This window comes from Sinohyriopsis cumingii, chromosome 13 (genome assembly GCF_028554795.1).
Source record: "Sinohyriopsis cumingii isolate HCF-2022 chromosome 13, ASM2855479v2, whole genome shotgun sequence".
Classification (NCBI taxonomy): Eukaryota; Metazoa; Mollusca; class Bivalvia; order Unionida; family Unionidae; genus Sinohyriopsis; species Sinohyriopsis cumingii.
The window spans coordinates 46,073,866-46,098,569 of NC_142973.1; the positions used below are offsets into that span (position 1 = coordinate 46,073,866).

Consider the following 24,704-nt stretch of genomic DNA (forward strand, 5'->3'; position numbering starts at 1 on the left):
AAAATGTATTACATGCTATTGTAATGTAAATGTATTCTCTAAAGATGATACTTTTTCAGAAAATAGTTTGACCTTGACCGTTTGTTTTATAAACACCAGTTGTTGATCTAAATCCTGTCCTTGTTTCAAAATTTGTGGTAACCGCGTAAACAAGTTATATCATTATTTTAAAATGATTGATTGTTGTCGAAGTCATTTCAGAGAGTAAAATGATTGGCTTTCGTCAGGGTCACACTGGGTGTACGTGACCTTTAACAAGTACTTATTTTCTATATGCTTCCAGAACATGATCACGTGACCCATTGCTTACGTTTAGAAGACATATAACCTATGTTTTAGAGAATTATTCTCAGTAGAAGCTGGGCTGTTAAACTGGAACTGATACGTTGAACTGTTTGGAGTTATTTCAGATTACTTGTTTTGGAGTTATTTCAAATTACTTGGATTCAGAAGGATTAATCCTGTTATTTTTCTGGAACATACGTGTGCTTATGAAAAATTGTTGAACAAGGACAGTTTTTTAATTATAAACGTTTATTCAGCTATCAGAAACCGGAGTGATAATTCTTGTTTCTACAAGGAACTGCAGAATTCAACACTACATATTTCACCATACGTCATCTTCTTCCATCTTGGATTCTTTGTCGGGATTCGAACTTGAAATCAGTAGAACATTTTTTTATAAGACTACAAAAATGTTATTCATGGATTATTCTTAGATTATTTTTGGATTTGATTCTATAAAAACCGTAAGTTCATATTTGTTCACTTTTACAGAATTTTTCCAAGGAAATAAATTATTGTATTTTTTCATTCAAAGCTTGTTGTTTTCACTCTTTCTTGTGTTAGTGTTTATTCGAGTCTAAACACGTGACATAAGCGCTGACTTCTTAATTATGATACCAAGAGAGAGAGAGAGACACAAAGTATAGAAAATAATTGTGCATTGGATAGAGAGACACAAAGTATAGAAAATAATTGTGCATTGGATACAATGTTCTCTTTGGCTAAAACTGCAAATGCTGTTTTTTACACGAACGCTTATCTATTACGTAACTAAGTCTTTTGGAGAAAGAAAAGAAGATACACCACAGACTTAAACACGTGATGCAGAATCTCATCAATGAAAACATTGGTCGATTTGAAAGCTTCAGCTTTTCTTTTGAGGTCTAATCTTTTCTCCAGTAGACATTGTATCATTTCTTGATATGTTTCTAATAGCTATCATATATCTTGCGTTTCACCGGTGAAAACATTTATATGCTTTGCAGGATCAATAACGTCAAATGAAAAACATGAAATACATGACCAGTATCTAAATATTCATCGCCTTTTTGCTTTAGAAATCTAGTCATCTTCGGTCGATGTCCATATACCGAAGATCAAATATTTTTAACGTTGTACCTGACGTCATATCCTGTTAAAATATATTGACACTTCTAACTCTTGTCATACCAGTAATTCTGATCTTTTTATCATTGTTGCATCTTTGTTACAAATATCAATTCATGGATTCATTCCAGTGTTCTGTCGCTTTTTTCTCCATTTTTAAAGTAATTCTTATTTTGTAATCTCCCATTTTTTGTGTAATCCTTCGTGAAAATTTTTGTAGTAACCATTACCTTTATTAAACTCAGGTTTCAGTTGGTCTGATTTTGACGCATCTTTGAAGACCTTGTACTACTCATGTATAATTTTGCTATTTCATTCGCAATTAACTCTGAACTGTTCAAACTGTACTACTGTAACAACAACATAATTGTAATCTGAAATTAAATGTAAAGAGAAGCTAAAATATGCTATACATTAGTTTGGAGGAAATAAAATCATATATGCGTTCAGGGGAAAATATAAAATAATATGGAAGGTGACAAAAATAAGAATCCAACATGTCTATTGTTAACATATTCCTACAGAAGGCAACTTCAGAAAGGAAGAAAGATTAGTAGTGAAGGGGGACACTTTACGTACAATGGGAATTAGCATTAAAAACACCCTTGGGACACTTTACGTACAATGGAAATTTAACATGGAGAAAAATCGTGGGACACTTTACGTACAAGGGGAATTAACATGGAGAAAAATCGTGGGACACTTTACGTACAAGGGAATTTAACATGGGAATAAATCGTGGGATACTATACGTACAAGGGGAATTTAACATGGGATTTTTTTTTTTTAAAAAAGTTTTTTTAAAATTTAAATTTAAATTTAAATTTAAAAAAGGGGTAGGCAATTCAAAGACTATCTCTTTTCGAGAAATATGGGGGCCCTGAAAAGGGCCTTTGGGTTTTCTTCTTCTTCTTCTGCTTCTAATTTCTTCTTTTCCTCCACCAACTTCTTATTTTATCTCCAACACTCTTTCTCTTCTTTTTTTTCTCCTTCTCTTCTTTCTTCTCTTCCTCCTCTTCTTCTTTCTTCCTCTTCTCATTTTCCTCTTCTTTTTCAATTTTTTCGTTCCATGTTCTTATTCTTATCTTTTCCTCTTCATCCTCCTTCTCCTCCTTGATCTCTTTCATTACACCACTAATCTTGTCCTTTGCTTTCCTTAAATTGTTAATTTCCATCTTTACACGATGGGGACTATAGGAATAATGGTCTTCAACCAGTCTTAATAGCATCTGTTCCATTATTCCTAAGTTGTCTAAAACGTCTTGCAAGGTTTGTAATTTGTCCATTTGGTTTGACGCCATCTTCTTTGTATTCTTTGCAGAATGGTTTGAACGACGAATACTGTGGGTTCTTATACGAAAAGCGCGAACGTGAAGGAAAACATCCCCTAAAACATAAAATGGATCTTACCTAGATGATGACCGAACATCGCGCGTACGTGAAGGAAAACATCCCACTTTTCTCATTTCATATAATATAACCCTAACTATACTCTCCACATTTGCTAAGAAACCCATAAACTACTATTCACACCAACATACCTGAGCTCTTACAAACACACAAACACATACACTTCCACTATTAATAAAGAGTTAGTGTTTATTTTCACACTACTCTACCTACATACATTGGCAAATTAATAGTTATTTCTTTTCTAGAGTATTGGGTAGCCCTGAAAAGGGCTGTTTTGTTTGGAACTTCATGGGCACCTGGTTAATGGTGGCACCTTCCAGGCCTGGCGCCACATACACATCTTATCCCCCAGTTACTTTTTACCTTTTGAGGGGAGAGAGCAGAGGCAGGATATGTTGCTTCAGAATCCCAATTTTCACTCTCTGGGATTTTGAAATTTCTTCTCTCCTTTTCCTCCTCCTCTTCTTTGTTTCTTCTTTCCTCTTTATATCTTCTTTCTTCTTCTTTGTTTCTTCTTTCCTCCTCTCTTATCCTTCCCTCCTCGACAATGGCTTCCGCGGCCAGTTCATTTAATATGCGCCTGGCATATTCCAGATGCACATGAAGCTCCAACAGTTTCTCAAGTCTCGTGTTCATTTTTGGCGTTGATCAATCAACAAGGGTAGCTCGACTGCCGAACGAGTTTCAATTTATAGTGAAAGCGCGTACGTGAAGGAAAACATCCCCCTAAAAACATAAAATTCATCTTACCTAGATCATGACCAAAAAAACAACAACGCGCGGACCTAAAAGAAACACTCGCTCACTTTTTTATGCTACCCATCACTTCAATAGACTATCCACATACGCAAAGCAATCCAATCTAACCCCAAATATACACCTCAAACAGCCCAAAAAACAAACATCATTTTAATCTACTATCCACACCAACCTACTTTATCACTTACAAACACAATCACACTAACACATACCCTCAAAAATTTTAAGTAAGAGTTAGTGTTTATTTTCACACTACTCACATTGGCAAATTAATAGTTATTTCTTTTCTAGAGTATTGGGTAGCCCTGAAAAGGGCTGTTTTTTTGTTTTGCTATGGCATTCTTTTTTAGTTTCTAAGAATGCGATGTCCTCTGAGGATAGACTTTCTGGCAATAGGTCTGCTTCTTCGGAAAGAGAAGAAGAATTCTTTGGTGTCGATACGACAATCGACAAAGCCTCTGTCAGCTTCAGGTTGCTGCTGTTGCTGCTGCTGTTGCTGTTGTTGCTGCTGTTGCTGCTGTCTCTGAAGTCTGTACTTCTCTGTCCATTCTTCTTTCTCCTTGTTCATTTCTTCTCTGAAGAGCTCTTCTATCAGGTCTTCAGTGATTTTTAACATTCTCACATTCTCTATTTCTTCTGGTTTCGGTATCAGACTGTGTCTGACCCTATGCAAATTCACGTAGGCTTCGTTGAGCTTAGCTAGTTTGGAGCACATCTTCTTAGGAGGATGAGTCGACAATGGATGGCTAGACTGGGAACAACCCGGTTCTTAAAGTGAAAGCGCGGACGTGAAGGAAAACATCCCCCACACGGTTTTCGAGCCGCAACGTTCATGAGAGGGATAGTAAGAAATGAAAGAGCATCAATCCAACATTCTTATAGCTAAACAAAAGACAAAGGCATTTTTTCTAAACACAACATTTTTTATTCAAAAATCACTTAACACTAACTAACAACAACTCTAACAATAATCCAACATTATAACATCAAACAATTTTTTTTTCAAATTACAAACATTTTTTTCTTCAAATACAATCTACTTTAAACAAGGCTGACAACGTTGTGAATGAAATTGTGATTTCCACTGTTGGAAATCATTAGGCCATTGATGGACACTACGTTTCCTAGCTTGAGACAAAAGATAAGCATAATGGTCACAAAACCATCGATCTACTTTCACATCGTTTCTAGCAGAAGAACGAGGATCGAAATGAGTCACTAAATGTTCTAAGGAATAGCCCAGGCTGCGATGATGCAGAAAATACACACAATATTGTCCACACACCAAGGAATCTGTGCCTTGTAATTTCACGTTATTGAATCGGGTGGTTTGAGCATTTCTTCTCATAAAGTCGATGATATCGTCTTCCAAAGGGGGCAATCCGTACGAATCGAAATATTCCACACAGCCTTCTTGAGGAAAGTAGACGGCTACCCAGTGGGTTCCTGGGAGATGACTATCGTCCGTGTTGATCACGTAAGCTTGATGGTCTTTAGGTTTGCGATGAGGGAGTTCATCTTTAGCACAGACGACGGGATTCCAAGAAGACGTATACGAACTGTGGTTCAAAAGGTAATAAAGTTCCCAGGTATCCATTGTTTTGTGTTTGTTTTCTTCTTCTTCACAGGTAATAATACGTCGTCAATTCGATCCTGACTTTTTGCTTGAAAATGTCTGACGAATAAACGGTTATTCGTTCTGTTTCCTCACTCTGATTCAGGAGAGCTTCGATACGATGGATCTCTTGAGTGGTTAATGCTGGACAAGAATGTTCACGCAAGTCTTTATACCACTGGTGCAACACGTCTTTGTTCGAGATGAGGCTCCAAGCTTCGTCCAGATACTCGTCCAATTTTTCTTCTTGACTCAACATCAGGCATTTATCGTGTTGAATTTGACTGGGATGATCGTTTTGACATCCATAGCAATTTTTCTTGATCAATTCCGTCATTTTGTCGACCAAGTGTTTGGCAAAACAGCAGACTAAATGGGCTTCTTGTTCTGGCCATCTCGACTTCATCATGATATCTTCTTCGTCTTTGTCTTGAGATTCTTCTCCTTCCACGGTCTCCTTACATTCCATCTCCAAAGTTTCTCCACTAGGTAAAGAGGGACAACAGTCTTCCATGGCTTTCTAATAATCTAGAATGACTTCTCTCAAACTGTTGATTTCTATGGTATTATCGAATTCTGCATACAGGATGACGTTCACTGTCTTGTCCAGTGGCTTTGCAAACTGAAGTTCCACACGAATCTGGCCGGATTTTATAGGGTGGAAATGTCCCTCGTCGCTGCCTTGGTCTGGAGTAAAATCGAAAGCCCACAAAGCATAGCCTCCTGCATAATCGTCATACGTAATGCCGTGAGTGGTGTTGGTTCCTAACTGGCCGGTGGCTTCGTACAAGGACAAGTACGATCTCAAGTAATTCTTCTTGGCAAAGTCAGGTTCAAAAGGTCGGGTACACAAGGTCTTGCCATCACGACTGACTTCGATTTTCTTCACTAAAAAGTGTTGAAAGTTGAAAGGATTTTTTTCGGCATCTCCGTTGAAGGCTGTATTCTCGACGATACCAACGATCAAACGTTTGGGTAACTGTCCTTGAAACAGATGATCTTCGGTTATGGATTGCAGTCCAGCAGAAATGGTGAACGTTTTCACTTCCACGCGTCGGATGGGATACTTGGCGGTCGTTCTGCTCAACGTCTGACTGATGTCGTTACCTACTTTAGGTAGCACTTCCACACGTCGCACGTAGAGTCTGGCTTCTTGGATTTTGGTTTTGTAACCGTCACTATCAGCCATCAAATGGAAAGCGGTACTGCTCCGATTCAGTCTCAGGCGAACATTCACTCCGTTCAGCAAATATTTCTCTTGCAGCCACATGTCCAAATGCAAACGATCCATCAGTTCTAAACTTTTGTTGACTCCTTTGATTCTGTCTCTTCGTTCTACAAATCCCCCATTGTGTTCTTTGGTTGTATCAATTTCAAGTAATTCAAACTGATCTTCATCGTCAGCTTCCCATACCACACAGGCATTGAGATGAGTGTTCTTGGCATCTATTCCGTACGTCAAGAGATTTTCCAGGTAGGCCCGATAAGGGTAAGTATCCATGCTGCTGCTGACCAGTTTGTTGTTCAAGTACAAGTCCACTCCACTGAACAAGGAATGCATGAAATTGTTGACGGGAGCTACTGCTTCAGTGTCTATATCACCTCCTGTCTTATCTTCAACTTTGACTTTCAGGTACAAGTAACTGCTATTCAGATCGATGTAATCTTCGGGCTGTCCTTTGATTTCAAACTCGATGGGAGTGGAATCGGTCAATGAGGAGACGGGATGAAATTCCACCCACTGGGATTCTTGCATCGTCATCATGGTGGGGGGCATGGCAAACAGATCCAGTTCCGTCTTGGAACAAGCGCAAGACTCTCGGTGCATCATTTTTTTGTTGTTGCTGTGTTTCAATAATCGAAAACGTCTAAGTCTCGAACGGTTCTTCTTTTCTTGGCCTTTCTCGCTTGAAGTCTGGTGAAAGGGTGTTTTCTTCTTCGTCGTCTCTTTCTGCCTTGTCCTTGCTGAATGCTTGACTCGGTAGCGTGCAGGGCATTTATAGGTGTGTCTCGTCGGCCCAAAATGTCTTTGCCCGTTTGCAGCAAGACATTTTTGCCAGCCCTCATGAAGGCTTCTTTAGGGTTTTGTTTGTCGATGATGACATTTTGGAGAAATTCTTTGCCTTGTGTCAGTGCTGCATCTTTCAAGGCGTGCAATCCGCGTGTCACCATCGGTTTCAACACTGGGGCCACCGAACGAAAGGCCGATTTTAACATGTCTCCTAAACCGTGTCCTCGCTGTCGAGCCACCCCTTGGTACACTGGATACATGACTTACTTACTTACGAGTCGTGAGAGAACCGTTTTCGAAAATGGAGTTTCACCGTGACTTTTCCTTTGGTGAATGGAATATTTTGTCCCAAATCTCCTTTTATAGTAATGTTGACCGTGTCCAAATACGACTTGCTGACAGGCAAATAGTGAGGATGGACAAATTCGCGGTGGACGTGGTAAGTGTTTCCACCTTCCTCGTCAGCGTTCGTGGCAGAATCCACTTTGAAAGGAATGACACGCAGTAACGGCACGGAGGTGTGTCCCACCACGTTGTATTCCACCACATCGGAATACACAAAGATCAAATTCAGTCCTTGGTTCAGTTCTACCGGGCTATTAAAATACTGGCCAAAAGTCACGTTGTCGTAAATGATGGGTAATTCGGGTGGTGTTTTTTGTTCTAATTTCTTCCTCAGCTCCATGTTACCGCCCAACATGTCAAACAATTCAGGACAAAATTCAATGGACACGATTTTACTTCGCTCAAATTTCATCAAGAAGCGACGAGCTACTTTGTGGTACTCCAGGGTGACACTTTTGTTCTTGACAATGTCAAAAGCTTTCCCAAACACGCCATTAAACCTGGAGGCTATGGCGCTGACCAAATGATGACCACTGAAATAATAGCCTGGGAGAATCACAAAGTGGTAGGTCCACGTTTTAGTTTTCTCATTATAGGTTTTATTGTCATATTTGACATTCTTATCCAAGTACTCTTGCAATGGCTCGTCATGAACTTCCACATCGAATTTATTTTGATTGGGAATGACATTGTGAACTTGGGTCGGGTGAATCATTTCCACTAAAGCCACTTCCCAATGGGCTTCGTGATCTAAGGGGATGGCTTGAGGTAATTTGGCCGTGTAACAGCACAACGTGTTGTTGGGAAACACCTCCATGGAACTGTCACTGGGTAAGGTTAAGTAAAATTGGTTTTGGTGACTCATAATTCCAGAGTTCTGTGACTGTCCGAGGGGTTAGTGGATGTCAGAGGCGTGTCTCCGCCCAAAATGGGGTTCTGGTTGTGGTTGTTATTGGAGTGGTGACTGACACTGGCACTGGACACAACGTTCCCGTTCGAGGAGAATTTCAGGGAGGGATTGGGAAGCAGGTAACCGATGCAACTGCTCAATAAAATGGTCCACAATTGTTTGTCTCCTTGTTGCAAACTCAAATTGGCGATGGCTGCCCCGATGACACAATACACCACGAAGATTTGGCAGAAAAAGACGATTTGCGTTTTAGGCACACGTTCTCCACACCACACCCACAAGGGTTGTTTTTGTAAATCTTGCACAGAAGAACTAGGGGAAGAAGGACTGGTCGACGTAGCTGCGTCTGATGTGTGAAAGGGCATGATGGTCACTTTTTCTTTTTATAGTCGATGACTTGCGAAGCGTCGATCCAAGAATCGAAACTGGGTGGATATCCTTTCCAACGTACTTTGACTTCTTTGACACGTCGTTTGCCCACTTTACGGGTTCTGCGTTCGAGAATGCTTTCGATGTCGTACACGTCGTCTTCTTTTTTGGTGACACGTTGTAACTCGGGCAAATAAAACGTTCCTTTGAGTACTTCTCCGTTCATGTCTTCCAATTTATAGACGGCAGGATGACGGCCATGCACTCGTCCAGTGACGCGAAACAATTCGGTCGTCCAGTTAGGTAAGTAACCTTTGTCGAAAGTGCGTTTGGTTTTGCCAATGCGCACCCAATCTCCTACGGCCAACTCTCCACTTTTCTTAGGGACAGCCCTCGTCGGGGACGTACCGAACAGGCGCTCGAACACCAGCACTTCGTTGTCGGGAGTCACGTCTTGCGGGGCACGTCCGATGCTTCGATGGTAAGATTGGTTGTACGCTTGCACCAGGTGCGGTAAGATGTCGATGTACTTCAGAGTGTGGTGATGCGTAAAATATTTCCACATGCGTTCTTTCAAAGTGCGTTGAAAACGCTCCACGATGCTGGCTTTGGTTTCGGGATTCTCGGTGGTAAAAAAATGAATGTCACGTTTCTTTAATTCTTTTTGGAAAGCTTGGTTCAGAAATTCGGTGCCTTTGTCCGTTTGCCATCGAAGAGGGTGACGACCGCTTTGTTTCAACACCCGTTGCAGGGCTCGCACTAACTCGCTGCTCGATTTGGAAGTCAAAGGCACGACCCAGGCAAATTTGGAAAAGACGTCGATGACACAAAACAAATATTTGTAACCACGATTGTAGCTGGCCAAATGAGAGACATCGGCTAAATCGGCTTGCCATTGATGATCGATACCTTCCACTCGGGTGCGACTTCTGGCAAACTTGCGTCGAATGGGTTTGTGTAAAGTGTAGGTAGTTTGTTCTTGTAACCATCGTTGCACTTGAGGTAAACGGAGACTTTTCAGTCGGGTTTTGGCAGCACGATACAATTTTTGAACTCCTGCGTAACCTGCAGGATGGGAGGGATCGTAGTAAATGCTAGCTAAGACTTTTTCCATTTTTTGTGTGGATTGGTGTCTTAATAAGGCACCCACTCTTGGAAGAGGCTACTCTTTTTCTCTTGGGGTATTTTCTTGGATTGCAAGGCTTTGCGTGTGCGGCCAGCAATAGGTGTCGAAGAGGAGGAGGATGTCTGAGCGGGGGATATCGGTTCTTGTTTCACTTCTGTTTTCACTTCTGTCTTCACTTTCTTTTTCTCTTGTGAGGAAGAAGGGGTGGCCATCATCTTTTTAATCCATCCAATTCTGGAGGTAGGTGGTGTTGTTAACTTGCGTACTTTTTCGGGTGGAGTTTGAAATCCTTCTTCTTCTTCTTCTTTTCCTTTTTCTGTCTTGACCACTGGTACTGGTACTGGTACTGGTACTGGTACTGGTGATGGTGCTGGACTTTTCATCAAGGTCTTAAAATCTTTCAAAGTGGGTAGAGCTGTTTCGTCTAAAGCTTTCTGGTGAAAGAGTTGCAGTCGTTGCAAGAGTTGACCGTACTTTTGCGATTTTTCTGTTTCGGACAAATCTTGGCGATCCATCAAGGACTGCAATTCGTGTTGTAACTGGGACATCTCGCTCAAATTGGGATTGGGAGGTAAATGCGGGGTGCGTTGTTCTTGCCACCGATGGTATTCCATCCATCGTTTGTAAGGCACTAAAGCTAGTTTTCGTCCTTCCATGGGGTTGTCAGGGGTGAATTCTGAGATCTTGGGACTTCCGAAGGCCTTTTTATCTTGCTCCCATCAGTCCTCCCAACATGGTTCCCAAGACTCCTTTCAGTATGGGGCCTAACAAGAGAGGTAAAATGCCTCCACGTTGGACCAACATCTTCTTTTTTTGACGAATGGGAATTTTCTTTTGAACCATTTTCCGAAGAACGTGACGATGTTTGCCTAAGCATTGTTTCTGGTGTTTGGACAAAGGGATCGTGCCTTTCAAAACGTTCAAACAACATTCGCACACGGTATCGATGACCTCTTTGGAGGCCGTTTGAATGAGTTTTTTTCGTAGGGGTGGAGAAGCTTTGGACAGGACAGATAACAGGTCCCCATGTTTGGCTAAACGTGGTGGTAGTCCTTTCCTTTTCTTTCCTTGGGGTTTTCTGGAGGGTGACATCTTTGAGTCTTTAGGAGCACCTAAAAACACTGATACCCTACTCGGTCACAGGCCTTTTTTATACTGGAACGCGTCGCCACTGATTGTCTTTACGTTTTATCAGTTTGAGGACAGGCATGACACGTCGTGCAGGGGTACGTAACGGACTAAATCGAGCCAGTTCTTGCTTGGACAAATCCAGTAAACTTTGTAACATGCCCGATCTTTCTTGAACTTTGATTTTGGGAGAAGGTACTTTGTGAGCAGCAGCCACTGCTGCTAAATTGGAAGGTCCTGCCACTGGGGAAGCTCTTTTGGGGGTCATCAACGGAGAAGTTCTTGGTGTGATCAACGTCTCCAAGTACTCTTCAGTTCCTGGTGACATCAACGGAGAAGTGGACAAACGTGAGGCTGCCGGAGACGTTGTGGCAGGTCGTGGTTTGCGAGTGTAAGGTTGCGTCCTGGCCGAAGTGCCTCTCTTGCGACTAGTTTTCTTCTGTGGACTTTTCTTTTTTTGAGGACTTTTTCTCTGTTTCTTTTTCTTGGGGCTTCTTTTCTTTTTCCGGGGTGATGGTGGTGGTGTCTGGTAAGAGGAGGGTCCTGCCACTGGAGAAGTTATTCTTCTTGGGGACTTGGTCTTTTTCTTTTTCTTCTTGGGGCTTCGTTGGACTTTTGTCTTGGGGATAACTTTGGGGGCATTAGGATCCCATCTTAAGAGTGAGCGAATGATGACCCCTCCTAGAGTACCGCTCCCTCCAGGTTTCAAAATGATTTGTTTTTTGGTTTGAGTGTCGATGCGGGGATCGGCCAGTTGGACCAAAGCGACTTTGTTTCGATCGAAAAAGCGTTGGGTTTGATGAGGAATCTGAATGATTCCTTGGAGTAATTGACGTGCCGTCACCGTGAACCATCGTAAGACTTCTTTGAGACTAGCTTCTAAGACACGGGCTCGTGTTTGTGGATCTTTTTCTCGACTGATGCCATACAAGGCACGAATCAATTTGACGGGAAGATGAGACTGAAGGGACGTCATGTTCACACTGTGTGAGACAGACGAAAAAGGGTCTGAGGTTTTTATAGATTTTTTTCATGGGGAGTGAAATGAAGTCGAGGACGGAGACGTGTACAGGACAGGCCCTCCGTCTTGGCACCAGTGGTGAAACAAGTGGGTACGAAATCTCAAATCCTCGGGGGTCGTAGGTTTCAAATCGACGAGTAAATAGGCGTGTGGAGTTTGAGTGGCATCGTCGTACGCCTGAGTCAGCCAAGGCGTTCCTAACTGTTTGGCTAAGACTTGCACTTGCGATTTATCTCGAGGGCTTTTAAACAAGACCACGTAATGCGCATTGAGACTGATGGTGCGATGGGCTTTACTTTGTTGAAACAAATTTTGGGTGATGTAAACGACACTGGCATTACGGTGATGCCCTTTGCGCGTGAACCACAATTTAATTTCTTCTTCGTCTTCTCCTAACATGTCGTCGAAAATGACCAAATGGGTTAGACGGGAGTCAGAGACGATGCCATCGTCTTCTTTAGGAATGCCTTCCACAAACACGATGGAATCGCCTTGACTTTCACGCAAGAGGCTGTACGCCGATTGCCACTCTTTGTAACACCACACGATCCGTTGAGGTGGCCGATCGATCAAATGATGTTTATGTTCGATCAAACGTTTGACGAATTCGGTTTTGCCTGAACCGCTAGGTCCAGCAATGAGCATGTTAAAGGGATGGCGAAGATACAAAGCCTCCCAACTGGCACGATCTAAGTGTTCGTCGATGACTTTGACAGTAGAGGAAGAGGGAGTAGAGACAGCAGAGGTAGCCATGGTATGAGAAATGTCACTTGTGACACGAAAAAACAAACAAGACAAGAGTTTATATACTTTTTCAGAACACGTTTATTGAATGTTTTTTTCAAATATGAACACGAAAGACAAAAATACATACAACCCAAATAGTGATGTACAGGAATATAAAACACAGCAAAGCGATCAAAGTGAAATATAAACAAGTGTCTGTACAACATGTTTTGGTTAACCAAGATGTCCTAGGGACAGTGTGTAATGTTCTTACAGTCTCTACATGAGGTATTGTCACACAAGTGTCCTCCCGGAATGACCTTTCAGGCATGTCCATGACAGTCCTGTCCTGAAGCGAGTGGTTGTTCTCGGTGACGGGTTCTTCTGGCACCGTCACTAACACGGGTTGAAAAGTAACTTTTTTCCTTGAACAACTCTTGTGCATACTGGGCCACTTCTTGGGTCCAAACCTCAAAACCCCCCTTTTTCCAATCACGAACATCTGTCCAATGAGGGTGTAAGTCACAAGCTACACACACATCGTCATACACGTCTTGGGTCGCTAAAAGTTGACGAATCTTTTTTTCCTGTTGAGGTCGAGAAGTATCCAGATGAAAACGCAAGGCTTTGAACAAAAGGAGTTTTTCGTGACCATTTAAGGCCATGGAGGTGGTAAGTACTGATCGTAAAGAGTCCACAAGGAATCGGCTGGTAAACGAAATCCCAGAAAACAAGTCACTAAGACACACACCACTTGTCGTCCAAAATTGAATGGATACAGTTCTTGTAATAATCGATGGTAATGATCCACGGTTTGAATATGGTCATTGAGTTCCTTCCACGGAATCTGTTGGATGACATGTGACATAAACCGTGGCATGGCAGCCTGTTTTTATATTCTCTTTTTTTCGGATGCAATAGACGTACTTTCTAGCCAGAGATCTTCGTTCTCCAGTAGGGAATCTAAATCTTGCATACTGTAACCGAAACGTCAGAGTTCGTTTAGGTGTTTCCTCTTCCTCTAAGTAGATTCCACGTAAAATATGTTGGTAATCCTTTAACTTGTCTTCCTCAATGCATTGCACTAGGTGAATCTCGAAGTAACCATAATCATGAACATGTCGATCATTAGCGACCTCAAAGTGTTGAACAATGTCTGACCATTGAAAGAATTTCTGACGAATCAGTTCTCTTATACCATTCAGGTACCAGTGGTTAAAGATCTGGTGACGTATCGGATGCAATTGTTCTTTACGTTTCACTTGTATTTTGACCAGCTCTCGGTAAATGCGTTCTCTCAACTCCACAGGCAAAGCACGAATGTTCTCTTGTAAAGTATCCATGAATAGGTCATACTAAATCCTCTTTGGTCTGACACAAGAAATGTACTCTTTGCACAAACATGGTTTCACTTCAGTGTCGAATTTAAATCGTTGAGTCACTAATCTACACATTACAATTCGTTCAGAAGTTTCCTCTTTCACCAAGTTGACATTGTGTTCAAGATGTTGGTAATTCGTTAACTCTTCCTCTGGAATTCGATGCAGTACGTTTACAATGTAGTAACTACAATCGTCCATACCAAACCATTCCTTTTTATAACCAGAAGGTCGTTGATCAATGTCTGTCCAATGGAACACTTTCAATTGAATCAGTCCTTGTATAGCCTTCAGGTACCAGTGGTTCAAACACCGGTGACGTATCGGATGCAATTGTTCTTTACGTTTCACTTGTATTTTGACCAGCTGTCGGTAAATGCGTTCTCTCAACTCCACAGGCAAAGCACGAATGTTCTCTTGTAAAGTATCCATGAACAGATGATTATGGTAAAAAGTTACTTCAATGTCTCGGTCCCACTAAGGGTAAGTAATGACAATTCGGTGACCATCGAGCATGTTCAACGAAGGCCGAATCTTGCGGTTCCCAGTGGTGAAGTGACACACCGCAACTGAAGCACTTGACTTTATCTCCTTCGCCCAAGTAGAAAAATCCGGCTCTGGCTAATTCTTCGGGGGTCGGTCCTCCCAGATACTTTGGCCATTTTCCTTTGAACGATTGAAGACGATTTTCAAAGTCGCAGTATTCCGACAAACGCACAGGAAACGAATATTCGTTTTTCACAGGTTCGTTTCGATGAGGGTTGAGTGAAATGGGTAGGAGTTTGCTCAGGGCTGGATGACATCCGTAGGGAGGTAAACGTGAAGGTCGACATTCCCCTTTAAAACGAAACCCAGTAAAATGTCCAAGAGGACGAGCAGCATCGCTTTCGCATCCCACAGGTTTGACACGCACAGCATCACTTTCCATGACAGGGGTAGGGGTACTAAAGTTCCCATGATGCTTTACGGCATCGCTCAGGTCACAAGGTACAGCATCGGTCCCATCGCAAGGCTCACAATCGCACTCGTCTGCAAACTCCGTTACGCAATTACAATGGTAACCACATGGACAATCGCAGTTTCCTTCCGGACATTTTCCGTCGCAATGCATGGGTCTTATCCATCCAATATTAGTCACACTAGAGGAAGATACAACTTTTTTACAATCCCCAAACTGGAACGATGTCTTTTTCAAAGTATTCATCTTGTTCGCTCGGTCTTGGTAGTCACAATGAACTATCGATCTTGACCATAGCCCCCTTTTTATACTAGTCGCAATGCAGTCTCCAGCTTGTACATCTTTCCTTTTTTACGTTTTTTATGTCTTGTTTCGGAAGGTACCGTCTCTAAGGTACCGTCAACATTGTACCGTAGTGTAATGGGTGGAAAGGCCATAGAAAGGTAAGGGCAGTGCGGAGACCATCGAGTATGTTCCAGAATAGCTGAATCTTTATAGATACATAGATCCATTCGTAACTTCAGTCCGCAAGCGAAACACTGTACCTCGTATCCCAATCCTGACTCAGGTCCCAAGTAGACAAATCCTGTTCTAGCTAAAACATGCGAAGAAGGTAATCCTTCCCTATCCGTAGGCCATTTCTGAAACGTGTCCAATCGACGGGCACAATCACAATAGTCAGGTAAGAAGACTGGAAAATGGTAGGGTTTGAACTTGGAGTTCTCATCGGGTTTCTCACTCGATTCTTGCTGTGGCGAAGTCATCTTTCTCGTAACTATCCTCTTACAACCAATGTTTTATACCAACGTGTCCATACGGTAAGGTGAAATGATTGGGAAGTCGCACTCGCTTCTGGTATACAATTTGATAGACTTTTTCCAAGGGTCGACTGACGATGTGGTGAGTAGGTAAACGTGCAATCTTGTTCGGTTGATAGGTGGTCACTTTAAAGTTTCCATCCTCTCCCGATTGCAAGGCTTCTTTCAATACCCCAAAGTTGACCACTCGACTGGTACGATAATTCAGAGTCAGTCCTTTCACTTTGCACGTCGTGTGCACTTCTCCTTGTTTGTCCCGGTATTCGTAGCCGTAATTTTTGGGACCGCCACTGACGAAACTTAGAATCTTGTCGTCGGGATGCTCGTCTGTCCAGGCTCCTAAACGGTCTCCTTCGATGTTAGGGTGATGTTGAATCGGGTGATGGATGTAAATGCAACTGTCCGTGTCAAAGTACAGGACGCGTTCTTCTAACAGTTCTAAAGCTTCGTACAATTTTAAGCGAGCATGGGCTGTCACGTAAGCCGCAATGATGACATTTCCAAAAGGGTCGTCTTGTACAAAGTCCAGATCTTCTTCGTAATTGACCAAGATCAAATTCTCTCGAACGACGTCCACGTGTTTCATGTATTTGGTTTTGTCGTGAATCATCTGGAAGTAGCGGGAAGGTTCTGTCAAATATTCCGTCTTGGGTAAACACGGTCGTTGTGCCATTTTACCCCACAAGCAATTTAACATCACTTTGGCAAACGATCTCCTGCCTTCGTTTTTCTCGATGTGGTCTAAAGAGATGCCTTCTTGTTCGTAGTATTTCTCTTTGAATTGTATTTGGTCTTCGGGAGTGTGACACCAGGAAGGATAGCCGCTGGCTTCTTGCTTCAGTTTCAAAAAGGCATCCACGTAGTCGGCGAAAATGCCTTTCTGAGTAGGGTCACCCTTGTGGTATTGTTGTGTCTTGGGAAAGTGGCAAATTTCGTACACTTCTAACAGTTGGTATCCCATGTCCATAGCTTTGAACAATTCTACGCTGACCCAGGTTCCCGTCAAGGCCCGTTCTTCCTGGCTGTGCTGACAAGGTTGGTCTTGGTTGCACGTTTCGGCACAAGTACGGCACAAGGGAAACATCAATTTGCCTTGACAATGGTGAGGTAAGACGGGATGGTAGAGGTTCGTGGGAGGCAAAACTTTGCACTTGATCAAGCCTTCGTATTGTCGAATGTTTTTCAGGTCGATGTGTTCCGTCAGCAATTGTGGGTGCCCTACGGGAAAACGACAATATTTGCACACGTAGGGATACAGCGAACACACGTCCAAGTATTTGATTTCTTCTCCTTTCTCTTCGTCGGCTTGGTACAGCAAACAGGTGGCATTGGTCCTTCCTCCGTACAAACTATCCCTCGGGTTCAGCGGGTCCACGAACTGGTAACTTTCCACGAGGCGTTTAAACTCGGGATCGGTTTTCATACGGTGATCGTACTCGTGTTCCCACATTTCCACCACTTGGTATCCTTGCTGTTCCAACTTTAGGCGCCGCTGACAAGTGTCCTGGTACAAGTCTTCCATGGTTCGTTGCAAAAACTGATTTTTAGTGCCACGGTCAGGGTAACAGACGGGACATCCGTGAAATAAGCAACCGTTAAACTCGTACACGATCTTGGAGTTTTCTAAGTCCCAGCCATCGACCGAATACGTTCCGATGGTCTTTTCGCCCCCTCCGTTGCGGGCATGCTGAATCCATTTGTCTTCCTTGTCGCACAAGTAATGTAACCAACGTAGGGCTTTGACCGAGTATTGACGTTTGACAAAGTGGGTCGTTTGAGGACTGATGACAGCCACGGTCTTTTCAGGCATGAATCGTTGTCGATACACTAAGGAACACGCTTTGGCAATGGTGCAAGCTTCTTTCAAAGGATCGACCCCTCCGTGTTCCATGAACAGTTCTCGAAATTTTCCACAGCAACGCCGTAAAATGTCCACGTCGGAACGACAATACTTTAGCATTTCTTCCTGAAAGTCGAAAGGGTCCGAGGCGTGAGCCTGGTACCAAGCGTAGAAAGCTTCTCGTTGTTCGGTACGCATGTTGTCGGGGTCGTAATAGTGAGCCTCGGGCAAATGGGGTAGAACGGAGTGTTGATTGGCTTCCGTATTGAAAAAGTGTGGAAAGTACCCTTTAGCCATTTCTGTCATTCCAAACGTTTTAGGCATTCGACTCAAAGGCATGGCCAAGTAACTCATCGAATCTTTAAACTGCACTTGTCCCACTTGCATGAAAATGATTTTGGCTCCGTTCAAAGTCACTTTAGGACGTTCGGTGCCTTGTTCCGTATAATATCTGAGAAGAAACTGTCCATCGTATCCGGAGAAATTGTGAGCCATCACCGTGGCATGACGATGACAATCTCCGTAACGTTCGATGTCCTCTTGGCTCCACGTCTTGTCGACGGGGTCTAAGGCCCATTGGGCAAAATCGGCTAACGTGTTCGGTCCCCGAAAGATTTTTTCACGCCCTCCGGGTATCTTGCTGCAGTGAGGGCAATGACTGAAGATAGGTTCTTGAATGCACTTCTCGCACGCTCGATGAGCCACGCAGAAATTAGGAATGTGAATGCCAGTTTCTTGCATGCATTCGAAATCGAAAAAGATGAAATTGCCTTTCTTCTTGTGACCGTCCTCTTTCTCTGGTGGGGGTTGGTATTTTTGCACGTAACATTGGTGTTCCAAGTCCACGATGTGGTGACAAATGTGACATTTTTTCTTTCCTCGACATACGTGTGCCTTGGTATTATTGGTACGTATGACTTGTTCACACGTAGAGCACAATCTCAGCAGTTGACAAGCGCATTTCTTCTGTGAACCTTGCGTTTTCAGATGTTGTTGGTAACAGGTAGGGCTGACAAACGTGCGCAGACAAGTGGAACAAGGCACTGGTTCTTCGCTCAGACAGGGTGAAGAGGCCAAACATCCTGTGCATTTCGATCCACAATGCTTGTGTTGCTCTCGATTGTTATAACCATGGTCACATTTCTCACAGTAATAACCGTATTTCAGGAATCCGGTGATACTGGTAATGGTATCGAAATGTTCATCGTGATAATAGACATGAATGTATTTTCCGTCCTTAAAGTCTTGGCCTCGAAACAACAGAGATCCGCGCACTTCTTGAGGGTGCACTTTCAAGGTGTAGCGTGGAGCTAGGGCATCTTGCAATTTTTGCATCTCAGGAATGCCACAGGGTGTGTCTTTGGACAGGCCAGCTTGTTGCAACAGGAGTTCTGCTTCGTTTAGTTGCTTGGCTCGATGGGAACGTTGAATAGTGTTCCAGGTTCTTTTCCATTCTACCGTGTCGTTCTTGTCGGCATAGGTTCGTCCCACCACGATGGCACGGGCTAAACACATCTGGTCATGAGAGTTGTTAATTCGGACGAGACTCTTTTTGGTGTTGCGAAGGTCGTCCACCAATAACATCTTTTTGCGTCCTGTCCCTTGAGGAGGAGAGACGTGGGTCATGTCCAGTGTGGCTTTACCATCGGTGATGTCAAACTGATCATTAGATTGTTGTACGTGTTGAATCTTGTCCATGACTTTGGAAGCAGTTAATTCTGCAGGGGTGCTAAACTCGATCCAAACAGGGGATTTCAAACCGTCGTGTTGTATGGAAAGTCTCAAACGATCGTCTTCTTTGGGTTGACATTGTCGCTTGAGTGCAGTGAGCAAAGAATCCCACACCTCAGTGATGAACACTTCTGCTTTCTCTAACGGTACTTCGGACTTGAAATCTTTAAACTTCACCGTGTATTTGTAAGCCGTGGTTCTAAATTTTCTAGAGGAGCGCTTTTCCGTCTCTCGAATGGAATAGTACTTTTCAGGGTTGACAAAGGGTGGTGAACTTGGTTTAGAGGGTTTGGATTCTGGTTCACTCATGTCCTCTTCAAAATCACTGGCATGAATTTGTGCCAAGATTTCAGCCCTGGTACGAGGCGATAGATCACGTTTCTGCCTCTTACTTTCTTCTTTCTTCTCGAATGAATGGGATCGTTTCATCTTGAAAGCAAAAAGTCAAATGACTCAAGTTCAAACACCATAAACTACTTTATAGTCCTGGCAGACCAGCGTATATAAAAGGGTGTGTGTCTTGTCCTTTCACTATTCATTTCACTCTCAAGCCGAGCACAACGATGGAAGAGACTGACCAGATGGAACGTTTCGTCAGAGCTTTGCGAGGGGTCATTAGAAAATTCTCTTCAGACCAGCCTACGGACTACTCTCCTTCCTTTAGAGATAAAAGTCAAGATACTTGCTATATCTGTCAGAAGAAAGGGCATTGGTCTTCAGAGTGTCCAGACCGTCAAAAAAGAAAAAAAACAGGGACTAAAGAGACAAAAGTGAAGATACCTGTTATTATTGTCAAGAAAAAGGACATTGGTCTCCAGATTGCCCAAAAAAGAAACAAGAGGAGTCAGAAGAAAAGAGGAATTCTTCAGAAGAAGAGAGGGATTCTTCAGAGGAAGAGAGGGATTCTTCTGAGGAAGAAAGAAGACAGGTGAAGAAAAAGAAACAGGAGAAAAAAAGAAGAAGGGAAGAGAGCGAGGAGGAAGAAGAGGAAAAGAGTGTGACGGTGAAGAAATTCAAAAAACAGAGAGACTAAACAAGGAGAAAAGAAGAAATCAATGAACTTATTATTAAAGTGTTGTGTTATAAATTGTGAATTGGATTGTAAAAAAATGGAGAAAAGAATAAATGAATGATATAAGGTAAGTGTCTTTGAGTTGTGATTTTAAAATAAGAAGCTACACTCACGCACTCATACACAGACACGTACTATAAGGGTAACATGGGTGAGTTTTTTTGAGTTATTGGCAAATTGAAATTGTATTTCTTTTCGAGAAATGTGGGTGGCCCTGAAAAGGGCCTTTTTTCTTCATGGTGTAGGGGTGAGTTTAAGCAATCAATTTTAACTGCCTTAAGCCTTTGCCACGGCCAAGGCCTACTTCTGGACTGCGTAATGTTGATGATGATGATGATGATTGGGTTGAAATCACTAAGGGTGGTACGGTAGGCTTAGTCACAGGGTTGACATGTTTGGCTCGGGAAGGTCGTATTCTCTTCGGTCGTGATAAAGAAGTCTGATACATTTGTTTCAGACTTCTTAACTCCGCTAAAATGTCCAACAGTACCGTGACCGTTTGATTTTCACCCTCTTGTTTCTTTGCTGCTACTTCTTCTTGCTGTTGTTTTTTTCTTACCTCTTCTTCTTCTTGTTGCTGTTGCTGTAGGAGAAAAGCCTGTTCCGCTTCCTTTTGTCGTTGTATAAATTTCTCCAATTCTTCTTTCTGTCTCTGTCTAAAATTCTCCACTTGCGGTAATGAAGAAAGTAACGAAGGTTCCGGAACAAATTCTTGCGAGGAGAGAAAATCCACAAAATCCCAATTCACCTCTTCTGAAAGTAAGTCCGAGTTCCCTTGGGCAGTCTCCCCTGCTGGTGCACCCCAATGGACCGTTTTCTGAGTTTCCGTCATGTTGAATCACTGTCGCATAGACTGACTGCACACAAGCGCTAGCGAATCTATATTGACTACGTGACGTCACAGACTGCTCTCTTCGGATTGGATGCGAGCTGACTGAATTCTGTAACGCGTGTTCGGATTGGTAAATGAACTCAATCCGTTTCAATCCTTCCTCCGCCTATAAATAAGCGCCGTTCAATGCATTGATTCACCTGTTCTCGTCGCTTCAAGATGTGGACTACAGTTGAGTCATCCACCCTTGTGTCTTCCATGATGTTTCGGACAGACTTGCTCATGTATGTCCGATCCAAGTGGACCGTTGTCCACAGGACAAACACCAGCCTGTGGATACGTAGGATCTACGTCGAAAGACAAGGATGCCTGAAAAGAGTGCTGATGTACGGACCAACAGTAAGACGCAGCCTAAGGACAAGAAGAAGACCAATGCGGTGCCATTTATGTTAATGAATACATTAACATAAAACCCAAAGGCCCTTTTCAGGGCCAGCCATATTTCTCGAAAAGAGATAGTCTTTGAATTGCCTACCCCTTTTTTAAATTTAAATTTAAATTTAAATTTTAAAAAAACTTTTTAAAAAAAAAAAAATCCCATGTTAAATTCCCCTTGTACGTATAGTATCCCACGATTTATTCCCATGTTAAATTCCCTTGTACGTAAAGTGTCCCACGATTTTTCTCCATGTTAATTCCCCTTGTACGTAAAGTGTCCCACGATTTTTCTCCATGTTAAATTTCCATTGTACGTAAAGTGTCCCAAGGGTGTTTTTAATGCTAATTCCCATTGTACGTAAAGTGTCCCCCTTCACTACTAAGATTCGTGTCGATCTAAATTCAATTGAGAACTTAGGAAATGTTACAAGAAATAAAAGATTAAAACAAGAAGGTTTCAAAAGAGGCAAGAATAAACTGTAGCACAGCATCACAAGATAAATGAACAATTTAAAATTCGCTGTGTCAAAAAGATTTTATTATTTGTTAGGTGGTGGTGTCGTTGTCTGAGTTCTGGTGATGATTTATTGAAAGAGCTACGTTGCTTATATTTTAAAACTTGCTAAACAACATGAAACGTCTCAAGAACAACAAGTTGAATTAGTTACTGTACCAAAATGGATACCTAAATCCAGTACCAGAAATGTTTTGAAATTTCCGCAATAATAATTGGCAATTAAGGCTAATAACATAATTAACACTAATTACCATTAACCTATTAATCTCCTCTCTTACATTTGTTGCATCAATCGTTTGGAACAGATATACAAGAACTGATGGAACATGGACTTCCATGAAGTCATATGGTTTGATTATTCCAATTTCATTTAGCCAGACTACAACTGACCTCTTTAAAGCACGCGTGATCCTACATGATAATCTGATTAGGTGATGAAATATTATACCGATTCATAATGATTACCAGTATACCAAAGGATAATTATATTAAATGTCGATAAACAAACATTCGAAAACTGCTAAATTCTAGAATATGGATAAATCGATAAAATACTCGTTAAATTTGTTTAAAAATATATTAGACATTCAGACGCTGGTGCTTTTCTAAGCTTTCTATTCCATGCATATAAAATATAAATGGGAGAGACAATTCCGGCTTCATCACACTCTTGACGGACATTTATATTGACTTCGCGTTACCAAATACTAACGAAATTAAGAATGATTTGGTTAACGAGATTGAACATGACAGAAGTGTCATAAAGACATGCAAGGCAGAAAATAATTTTTTAACAGCGCAGAAGCTAATTTAGGAATCGCAGGAATATATGCTTTTGGCGGGTTTGGTACAACTGCACTGAAGTTTTGCTGTCAAATCTTTCAAAGGAATAGTTTATATACAGCAGAAAGAGATAGTAACCTCTAGCCTTAGAAAGATGATATTGATGACACAATAAAAACGGCAATAAATAATAATAAAAATGATTGTTCTACGTCATTTTTTCAATCGTTATTTATCATTTTAATTGAAATGCGGAAAGTGAATGGTTTAGCAACACATATAGGTTATTTAGTGCTGAGGCAATTCGAGTGATGTCCCTTGGCTAGGGACATGCCATGGTAACCGAACTGGGCTGATACGATGGTAGGATTCGAATCTTTTATGGTCACGAGTCTGGCACGTTAACCACTAAGCCACACCGGTATCATTTTGTAAAGTTAAGGGTCTTGTTTCCATTTGGGGTAAAAAGGAAATGCACACATATCTAAGGGAACGTTTTGGGGCAGTTTGACATCTAAGTCTGACTTCTTGATGACTTGCCGTTGTTGAAGAAACAGTTCGATTACTTATCCGCCGAAGGAAAACTGCCAAACAATCTAACCAAAATTTACCTGTTTCTTCTTCTTCTTCTCGAGCGATGATTATTTTCGTCTTTAGCCATTTTATGTTTCCTTTCTTTGTTCAAACACAGGAAGGTAGGACAATAATTTGCTCAATCAATATCTTCACATTTTCCTCGTTAAGCTAATTTATTTCGAACATTTATTGTACACACCGTCCCCACCCACATTTAATATATATATATATATATATATATATATATATATATATATATATATATATATATATATATATATATATATTCGACGGCGTCTGACGTCATTAACAATGTGGTACTTAATAACATCCCTCCACTGAATACAAATGAGACAGCCGCCGTCATGCAATATGTCCACGATATTAATAAAGGGCGACAACACAGAAATAAATTTAGTCTTTATCGATATCATCAGAGCCCGAACGAGAGTTTGATATCTTGAAACTTTAACATAGGATTAGTAGAAATGAAAAGAAATTCAACATTTTTCACTAACTATGCTTACACAGACAAGCCTGATAAATCAACCCACCCAAATCTGTGCTGTTACTGATGGACGATATATGGATATGACGTCATCAGTTCATTCAAATGTGCAATTATTCAGCATGCAAATCTTTCCGGAACAAACCTGCGTACACTTTAGACACATATATAGAGCGAAATTCAAAATGGCAACAGGACAGATTGTTGTGCTATTCCACGTGGATTTATAAGTCACCAAACATAGGATTTGCTCCAGAAACATTATGCATATGTCACCATAAGAACCCTTCAGCCAACGGTAGCTTCACAGTCCCGAGAAATACCAGTAAGTGTATAAAACGTACACAGATGTGTGCAGCCAACACTGACTGCACATTTTTGCAGCTTTTAATTAATATGTGATATCATCCCCTAAACCGAAAATCAATATCGTCACG

The 24,704-nt window shown here is 41.9% G+C and overlaps 1 protein-coding gene across 2 annotated transcripts in view; it reads right to left on the reverse strand.

Annotated features, from left to right (window-relative positions):
* The window catches only part of LOC149785346 (collagen alpha-6(VI) chain-like), a 98,402-nt gene that overhangs the window by 11,529 nt on the left and 62,169 nt on the right, over window positions 1-24,704 (reverse strand). The gene's annotated exons all lie outside the window — the stretch shown is intronic.